Source organism: Crocodylus porosus, unplaced genomic scaffold (genome assembly GCF_001723895.1).
Source record: "Crocodylus porosus isolate Cpor-Errol unplaced genomic scaffold, CroPor_comp1, whole genome shotgun sequence".
Taxonomy (NCBI): domain Eukaryota; kingdom Metazoa; phylum Chordata; order Crocodylia; family Crocodylidae; genus Crocodylus; species Crocodylus porosus.
Window position 1 is genome coordinate 9,343,743 of NW_017728931.1, and position 9,053 is coordinate 9,352,795.

A 9,053-nucleotide genomic window follows, 5' to 3' on the forward strand; every position below is an offset into this window, starting at 1 on the left:
GTGCTGCGCGGTTGGGCCGCGCTTGTACGTGTGTCGGTTGAGGCGGCTTGTTGGTGATTAGTGGTGCGCCCCTGAGCGTGAGAGCGCCATCAGCCCCTCTCAAAGGAGGGCTCTTGGTCTGTGCACAATGAGGTCACACAGTGCTGGGGTAGGCTGCCAGGAGAAAAAGAAAAAAAAAAAAAAAGGCTGCCAGGAGAACAGGACTCGTTGCCTGCTGCCCTGTGCATCAGCCCTACCTGCTGTTGCCGTGGGAGGCAATGGGCAGGTGTCTAACTCTCCTGGGGTTCCTATTCTGATACAGTCCCCAGCATGACCTATTGTTAAGCCTCCTGTTGAGGGTGGAAGTCTTAATTGGTCGGTTTCCTCCCTTTGGGTAATTCCTACAGTCACTCTTCCAAGAAGCCTGACTTTGGGGCATGGGTAAAGCTCCCATCTAATTGAACCTCTTTGCTGATGATTCCTGTTTCTCTCACTGAATAAACTAATGTAACTTTCTAAATGAATTATTTTATAATAGGCACAAGAGGAAAATCAAGTCATAGTGTCCAGCCGAGTTAAACTGACTGCAGAAAGCCTAATTGGTGACTTGGAGTGTTGCTAGGAGTAAATGGGATTTGCTTTACGTTACGCTGCTTCCATGCAGTAAGGGGTACAGTGTTAATGGTAGGACAAAGACGAGGGTTACTAATGCATAAAGTGGATGCCTTTATGGATAAGGATTCTGTACCCAGTGAGAGCTATCTTTTCACTTGGTCTTGCTTGTCCTGCTTCCAGAAAAAAACCCTATCTTTCCTGAGAGAGCTGCTCATATGCTCACGCTCTTCCTTTCCTTTCCACCCCCAAAAAAGCATGTGTATTGAATGAGCTCAAATAGATGGGAACATAGCTGGTGGTACTCTTAATGTGGAGCAGTTTCCTTTGTTTGTCTGTGGAGGGCTTCAGAATATTTGACCTGAGTAAACTTGCTATTGGAAGCACAGCTTAGATTTTTCTGTCACAGCTTGATTGTAGTAATGATGGTGATGGGAAATGAAGAAGGTTCCCTACCACCTCCAGTAAAATAGTAGACTGACCTGTGGCCTATCCCTTCCCACCCCTACCCTGTACCCACCTACCATCTTAGGGTAGGTAAAAACATACTGCTTTTGATTTAAATGAAATCCTGCCCTGACTGTTGTCCCCATATAAGAATCTAAATCTCCTGTGATGTACAATTTCAATACAGTTGCATTTGTACCTTTTATGATCCCACCCTGCCACCAGTGCTCTAAGTCATGTCCCAACCCTGCACCTGACAAAACCCCTGCACCTATCTGCTATCCCGGAGCATAAGGAGAACGAGGTAGACTGAAAGCATGCAATACTTACCAAAATCCTGCCTGGGCAGCATTGCCACGCTTCATCTTGCAGCCCTGACCTCAGAGTGTGCAAGGATTTATCCGCCCTTCGTTCTGGCACCGGGGTACTGGTCTATTTCTGCGTGTTGAGGGCTGACATCAGGTTGCTTTTGGTGTTGCTGAGCTGTCTGGATGTTACGGGTCCCAGGGCCACAGTTGGAATTGTGGCCCCTGGTCCTGCAGCTGCTGATGTCCAGTCACTCCGCCACCAGCTGGCGGGCCTGCCTGCTCAGGCGTGCATCCCCTCTGGGGAGCTGGCTGGTGGTGGGATGCAGCTGCATGGCATCAGCTCTGTGCCTGGCATTCGGTGCATCGCCATCATTGGGGAAGTTCCTGTAAAGTGATCTAATTCTTTGGAGCTCATGCTCGTTCCCCTCCGGCCTTTGCCCTCTCCTCCTCCACCACCAGAATGCCAGGGCACCAGCCCCCAGCACCACAGCTGCCCCCAGTGCCAGCTTTACTTTCCAGCTGCCCGATGTCACTGGGCACTGGTGGTCAGGGTTTGGGATGAGCATGGCAAAATCCAGTTTGGATAGTGGGACCATCCTTGCATACATCACTCAGCACAAATGGGAGAAAAAGTCCCAGGGCTCCTTGTTGCTTAGGGTTGACACCCAGGTCACTAAAGAGGGGGCATTGTGAGGGATGTGGCCTGGGCCTGGTGGTGGAGATGAAGAAAATAAGGCTCTTCCTCTGATGTAGCACTAGGCTTGTGCCTGTCAAGGAACTTCTGGATGTCTCCCAGAGCCAGCTTAATAAAAGTGCCAGTTCTTGCAATCTTGGTGTTTCTAACATAGCAATATGATTCCTGGAGAATCTGTTCTTTCTTAGCTTTTTGCCACCACCATTGCAGAGAAAAGCTGGAAAATGTGAATCTGGCAAAACCCATAACAAGATGTTTAGAGCATCTTCTTTAGCTTATTTTGGGGGACCTAATCTTTTGATTTGTTTTTTAATTGAATGGCTGGGATTGGCAATACAGTAGACTGCACAGGGGTAGATAGAGGCCTCCTTCAAAAGCAAAGGAAAAGAAATAGTTAAATCGCCTTTTTGGAGAAGGTCCAGTTGGTGACTTGTATGGTGGTATTGTCTGAATTAGATATAGCCCAGTCATGATGATAATGCATCTAAATATAGTGTCTTTGTTCCACAAGGATCAAAAATACATTTTGAACTATATCTGTGAACTCTGGCCATCACTGAAATGCAGTGTAGGGTAGAACACTACAGCTGCTTGCCAGTGTAGACTGCCATACAAAACTCAAGACAGGAAGAGAAGAATATCTCTTCCAGTGGATAACTACAGAGGGAATATGGACACAGGGAATGAAAATGCATGGAATTGTTAATGACTGCATATGGTTAGGACCTTGGTTTTAGGACTCATCTAGAAGGCAGCAGTCTAGTGTCTCTAAACACTGATGTTTCATTAATTCAGTATCAACTGAGAGGGAGGAATATGTACTAGGTCTCCAGTACCACTTTGTATCCAAGGTGATTCTGGCCAGAATCATTCCTACTTGGTTTGAGCTGATGAGCTTGCAGCTAAAGATAATGTGGTCATTTACTATGTCTTAAGGCTATGCTATGGCTCTGATAATTTCATTCCATCAGCTTCTTCAGGGCTTTATCAAAGTCTTTTCTTCATCTCCTGGCATGGTCTTGAGATGTCTTGGAGATGCATGTGGGGATTTTTTTAATGTCAAATTAAAAATGAGGTATTTTTTTGGTCAGTGAGTTTGAATGAAAGCATTCAGATAGAATTTTAAATAATTCACACTGTTACAAATGATTATAGGACTGCCTAGGCCTCAGAGATGGATTAAATTAATTTTTTTGTGCTGTTGGTTACACTATGTATGTCAACAGTTCAAGAATCCTATGCTAGCCACCAAATGGGCTACAGTTTCTGAGCTGGAGATACCATGTGCAAACTTTCAAAAGTCTCCAGAGCTCTACAGGGCCTTGACCTGCATGCTGAGACTACCAGCAATGGTGTCAACTATTCTGGGGTTTACTGGAATGCTGAGACCTTTCCCATAACGGCTGCATTGAATTGCCCAGGTAATTTCACTTTTCTTTGTCCAACCAGAAGCTTTTCCTTTGTGTTTGCATAATGGCTAACATAGTGGGGCCTCAAGTATTTTATTTGAAATATGACAGCTGCTTTTGTATACAGTCAGTTTAGGTTAGGTTAGTAATAGTACCAAAGAGGCAAACAGCTGCCTTAAAATAGGTCTTGCCCCAAAAAGTGACTGACCCTTCAAAGTCATGGATTTGAATCATATGGTATGAGTGCAGACTTTTAGAGGAGTAGAAACCATTTTCATGCTACATGTATTAATCCTCTGTGTTCCTTGCCTGTTGTGCTCTTTTGCAAAGATGAGGTAACATGGGAAAATGGTTAAAAATCTAAATCTGTTGTGATTGCAACTCCAACACAGCTAGCAGCTATACCTTTTGTGTCCCTCCACCCCCAATGCAGCAGGTCCCACTCTAGCTCTCGAAGTCTTTGGAGGCTTGTCCATTGTCAGTTCTGGCAGTGGTGTCACTACTCCTCTAGCAGTTCAGGCCTGCACCCCCTTTGAGAGGTGGCTGGAGATGGGATGCTGTGTGCCTGGCTCCTCAGCTTCTCTCCTTGTAGTAGGAGAATGCATTTAGTGCATCACTATCATTGGGAAAGTTCCTATAAAGTGATCTCACCCAGTGGAGCTCAGGCTCCTGGAACTCATCCTCTCTGGCCTTGGCACTCCCCCTCCTCCACTACCAGATTACCAGGGCTCCAGCTTCCAGCAGCACAGCTGCCCCTAGTGCCAGCTTCACTTTCCAGCTGCCCAATGTCACTGGGTGTGAGTGTGGCAAAAACCAGCTTGGATAATAGGCCCACCCTCACACAGGACTCAGGGGCTCCCTGTTTCCCTGACACCTGGGTTACCAAGGAGGGGGCATTGTGAGGGAAGTGGCTGGCCTGGCCCTGGTAGGTGTGATGGAGAAAATAGAGCTTTCCTTCTTGTGTAGCACTATGCTGCTGCCTGTCAAGAAACTTGACATGCACAGCAGTGTTTGTGGATGGTCCCACAGAACCAGCTTAACAAAAGTGCCAGTTCTTCCAATCTTGGTGTTTCTAGCATAGCAACATAACTCCTGGAGGATCTGTTCTTTCTTATTTTTTTGCTACCTCCCTTGCAGAGAGAAGCTGGAAAATGTGAATTTTAAAGGACAAAACTCAGAAAGTAAAGAAAATGCTCTAAACGTCTCATTATTTGAGGGGGGGGGTGTTAATTGAATTGATGGGATTGGCAATATTGTAGTAAGAGTACATAGGGCTGGACAGAGGCCTCCTTCAAAAGCAGTGGAAAAGATGTACCTTTAGTTTCCCTCCACCCCTAATGCAGTAGGTCCCACCAGCTCCGTCTGTGGATGTTTGTCCATCCTCAATTCTGAAAATGGTTTAATAGAATGGTGACCAGATGCCCTTATGGTTTTTGCTGTTGAGGATTGATGGCAGGTCTCTCTCAGCCTTCAGCGCCATTGCTGAATCTTCTCCTAGCTAGCTGGACCTCACATTGCCTGTTGACACTGTCAGGTTTGGGGCCTCTGGTCCTATGGCTGTGAGGTCTGGATCACTCCTGGTAGCTCTGCCTGCTCAGGTCTCCATCCCACCTGGGGAGCTGGCTGGAGGTAGTGCTCAGCTGTCTAGCCTCGGCTGCTCACCCATCCCCTCAGTCTTTCCTTTGAAGTGTGAGGGTGTGTTTGGTTCATTGCTGTTGTCAGGGAAAGTCCTATAAACTAGCCTCACCCAGTGGAGCTCAGGCTCCTGTGAGTCTTTCCAACCATTTTCCACCAGCCCTGGCCCGTTCCTCCTCCTCCACCTCCACCAGACAGCCAGTGCTCTGGCCCTCGGTGGCATAGCTGCCCCCAGTGCCAGCTTCACTTTCTAGCTCTCAGGCACTTCTGTGAGTTGGCACGTAGGGCTGGGTGCAAGTGTGGCATAAGACAACTGGATGAGCAACGCTCAGTATGTGTGTGGGGGGGGGAAGGGGGTTTAGGGGTCATTAAGGGGGGGACCTTGTGAGGAAAGCAGCTGGCCTGATGTGTGCCTGGGGAAGGAGCTGGAGAAAATGGAGCTTTTCTGTTATAGTACTGTGTTTCTGCCTGTCAAGAAGCCCTGGATGAAGGAGTGTTTTAAAGTTTGGAGAGGATTTGCTGCATTGGAATGGTTCTTGGATTACACACAACAATTAGAGCATACCAGCTGTTGCCCTTTTTAAGTGTTCTCTTTTGGAAGGAACTCCCAAAGTTCCTGTGTCCACACCCTGAATGTGAGGATGCTGTGCAGTTGCCGACTTCAGAAACGGAACAGATACTATAAAGCAGAAAGAAGGTGTGTTGTCTTTGTGTCGCCATACAAACTTTTAATGTGGTAATAATGTCAAGTAAATATGTCCATGCCCCATGTCATGTCACAAATGCCCAAAATTTGTCTATGATGTAGCTGGTATGAATTTATGCTGCTATTTTGTGTCAGACATCTGTTTGCTTTAAGGCCCAGAGCTGCCCATGCTCTCCAGCTACCTTGGGCAGAAGCTTCAAGCGCCCAATCCTGTGCACCCTAGGGATTTTAATTCCAGGTGCAATCATTTTTGGACCCATAAAGGCCTGGGAGCACCTGTCTGGGTTCCCCTATTTGCAGAGGCATACACCGGCATGTCCATGTTTGCAAAGACATGGTGCAAGTAAGATTACCCTGGGTGCATGTCTACAGGTGGGGAAACCCAGGATTTCCCCTTTTGCAGAGATGCACCCCAAGTCAGATGTGCCTCTGGAAATGTGGAAAACCTGGGTTTCCCTGATTGCAGAGATGTCCCTGCAGGATTCCTCTGGTATTCCTCTGTTAGCTGGGAAACCCGGGTTTCCTCTGTATGCAGAGACACGTCCCAGGTGTTGCACATGATTGGGCCCCAGCCACTCTTAGGAGTGCAAAGGATCCAACATGCAGGACAAGTGACATGCATTTTGCCCAGTGAAGCCAGTCAGCTGTGCTGGGACCCATACTGTCATAGCTGATCTTCATTTGGCTATGTCTGTTCGTACCCTAAGAGGCATAAGCTGTCCCACATTTTTTGGTGTGTATTAATAAAAGTAAAGATAATTTACACCATGTTGCTGCTGCTTTTACTGCTGCTTGTCTAGCAGAAGTGAGTTTCTGCTGTGACGATTTGGGTTGAGTTTAAGTAGACTATTTTTAACTGGTTCTTCTGTTGTGTGATGTGAAGCATGTCTGGAACAGCCATGTATTAAAGCATTGCCAAGAGCTGCTGCTACTTATAAACTGCAGTACTTTGGCACATTTGGAATCACATATTTAAACTTTAAGAACCTTTCATAGTTTGTTCCCTATGATGTGCTGAAGAAAAATGGTCTCCATGACAAATCAGTTGCCTAAAATGTGTTCTTAATTCTTGATTTACTGTACCACAAATCTTTTTTTTTTTTTTAAACTGCAATTTATAAAAGCTCTGATTTCAAAATAACCAAAGACATCTGGCAAGTTTCTAATAGTCTGCTACCAGAGTGAGATGCTAGGTTTACTTCCTTAGGAGTTGATGGCAAAAATACTATTCATCTTAGCCAGGGGTGGGAAAAATCTGGTCTTAGTATAATTCTAGCTAGTGGCTGACATTTTTCTCTTCAGAAATACTTGTAGTTGAAATGCTGCTGGAACCTCGGTAGCAGCATTTAAAATGGTTGAACAGTGGATGGATTTAAAGTGGATCGCAATCAGTTCTGCATAGATCCAGATTTTTTGTGGCTTTTCCATTTCCATGTGATTTGTTCAAAGAATACCATGTATCTGCCTGAAAAATGTCTCTGATTTGAATAAGGTGAAAGATCGGGCAATCCTCATTCCTTCTGCAGGCAATAGAAAACATCCTAAAATTGTATCAGTGATTGAGAAGCTAATGGATGGTAAGCTATAGCTCTGCTAAGGCTAGTAATAGATACCGTGGAGAAAAGTTTCAGCTTGTATAGCATTTTCAAGATGGAAAAATACTGTGAGGTTTCTTTTTTTCCCCCTGCTATAATGCATCTTTAAAATATATTGTTCAAATGTCACTTCAGCTTTTTTTTTTTTTTTTTCAAAGCTTAGCTCGGGTGAAGAGAACAGTTGATAAAGGAGCTCATATTTGACATGTTATTTCAGAGAGATGTGATACAAGAGTGTTATGTCTGTTCCTGTTGACTGACTCAGCTGGTTTTTTAGTGTTTGTGTTTGTATGCAACTGAAAATAAACTCTAATGTACAAAACAATTTGTGCTGCAAACTGAATCCTGTTTATTGCTTCCATTCTCTAATTTCTGGTGAATACCATGTTTATTGTTCAAAAAAGTAATTACTGTGATCATGCTAATTAACTCTCCTCCAAATTACAAAAAGTTCTCATGGCATTGTTTTTAAGATGTCTGAAGCACAGTTACCCTGGCACATTCATCCTTCTTCAAGTACATAGGTAGCAAGAAGAAGTCTCGGGGTAACATTGGACCCCTACGAGGCAGGGCAGCGCAGTTGGTGACAGACGCGCGAGAGAAGGCAGAACTCTTCAACAAGTTCTTTGCCTCCGTGTTCCTGTCTGCTGACAATGGGGAGCTCTCGGGTGACAGCGTAGAGAGGCCCGGGAAGGATGCGAGTCCCCCAACTATTAGATCAGACCTAATTAAGGATTACCTGGAGGGCTTAGATATGTCCAAATCGGCGGGCCCAGATGACCTTCATCTGCGGGTGCTGAGGGAATTGGCTGGTGTCATTGCGGAGCCATTGTCACAGCTGTTCAAGGACTCCTGGTGCTCGGGCCAAGTCCCTGAGGACTGGAAAAGGGCCAACGTGGTCCCTATTTTCAAGAAGGGGAGGAAGGAAGAGCCTGGCAACTACAGGTCAGTCAGCCTCACTTCGATCCTGGGGAAGGTCTTTGAAAAAATTATCAAGGGCTACATTTGTGAGAGCTCTGCAGGGGAAGTGATGTTGAGGGGTAACCAGGATGGGTTCATGCAAGGCCGATCCTGCCTGACTAACCTAGTCTCTTCTATGACCAGGTAACAAAGAGCTTAGATGGGAAGGAGGAAGTTGATGTCATCTTCTTGGACTTCCAGAAGGCCTTCGACACTGTGTTCCATCCAATTCTGGTGGGCAAGCTGAGGGACTATGGCATTGACGAATGCACAGTTACATGGGTGGCAAACTGGCTCCAGGGGCGCACCCAGAGGGTGGTGGTGGATGGGTCAATGTTGACCTGGAAGGGTGTGGGCAGCGGAGTCCCCCAGGTCTTGGTTCTTGGGCCGGTGCTGTTCAACATCTTCATTAGCGACCTGGACGAGGGTGTGGAGAGCACCCTGTTCAAGTTCGCTGATGACACCAAGTTGTGGGGTAAAGTGAATACCCCGGCCAGCAGGGACAGCATCCAGGCAGACCTGGATAGGTTAGAGGAGTGGGCAGACCTGAACAGCATGCGGTTCAACAAGGACAAGTGCAGAGTGCTGCACCTAGGGAGAGGGAACCAGCAGTATGGTTATAGGTTAGGGGCTGACCCTCTTGGCAGCACAGAGGCAGAGAGGGATCTTGGAGTCAGGATTGACTCGAGGATGAATATGAGTCGCCAA

General features: G+C 46.4%; 1 protein-coding gene and 1 long non-coding RNA gene across 2 annotated transcripts in view; one reads left to right on the top strand and one right to left on the bottom strand.

Annotated features, from left to right (window-relative positions):
- The window catches only part of TULP3 (tubby like protein 3), a 53,560-nt gene that overhangs the window by 4,452 nt on the left and 40,055 nt on the right, over positions 1 to 9,053 (top strand). The gene's annotated exons all lie outside the window — the stretch shown is intronic.
- LOC109316260 overlaps positions 6,106 to 9,053 on the bottom strand; it is a 22,201-nt gene continuing 19,253 nt past the window's right edge. Inside the window, exon 3 of the long non-coding RNA XR_002102784.1 lies at positions 6,106 to 7,112. This is a non-coding gene — a long non-coding RNA (uncharacterized LOC109316260). The remainder of the gene's footprint in view (positions 7,113 to 9,053) is intronic.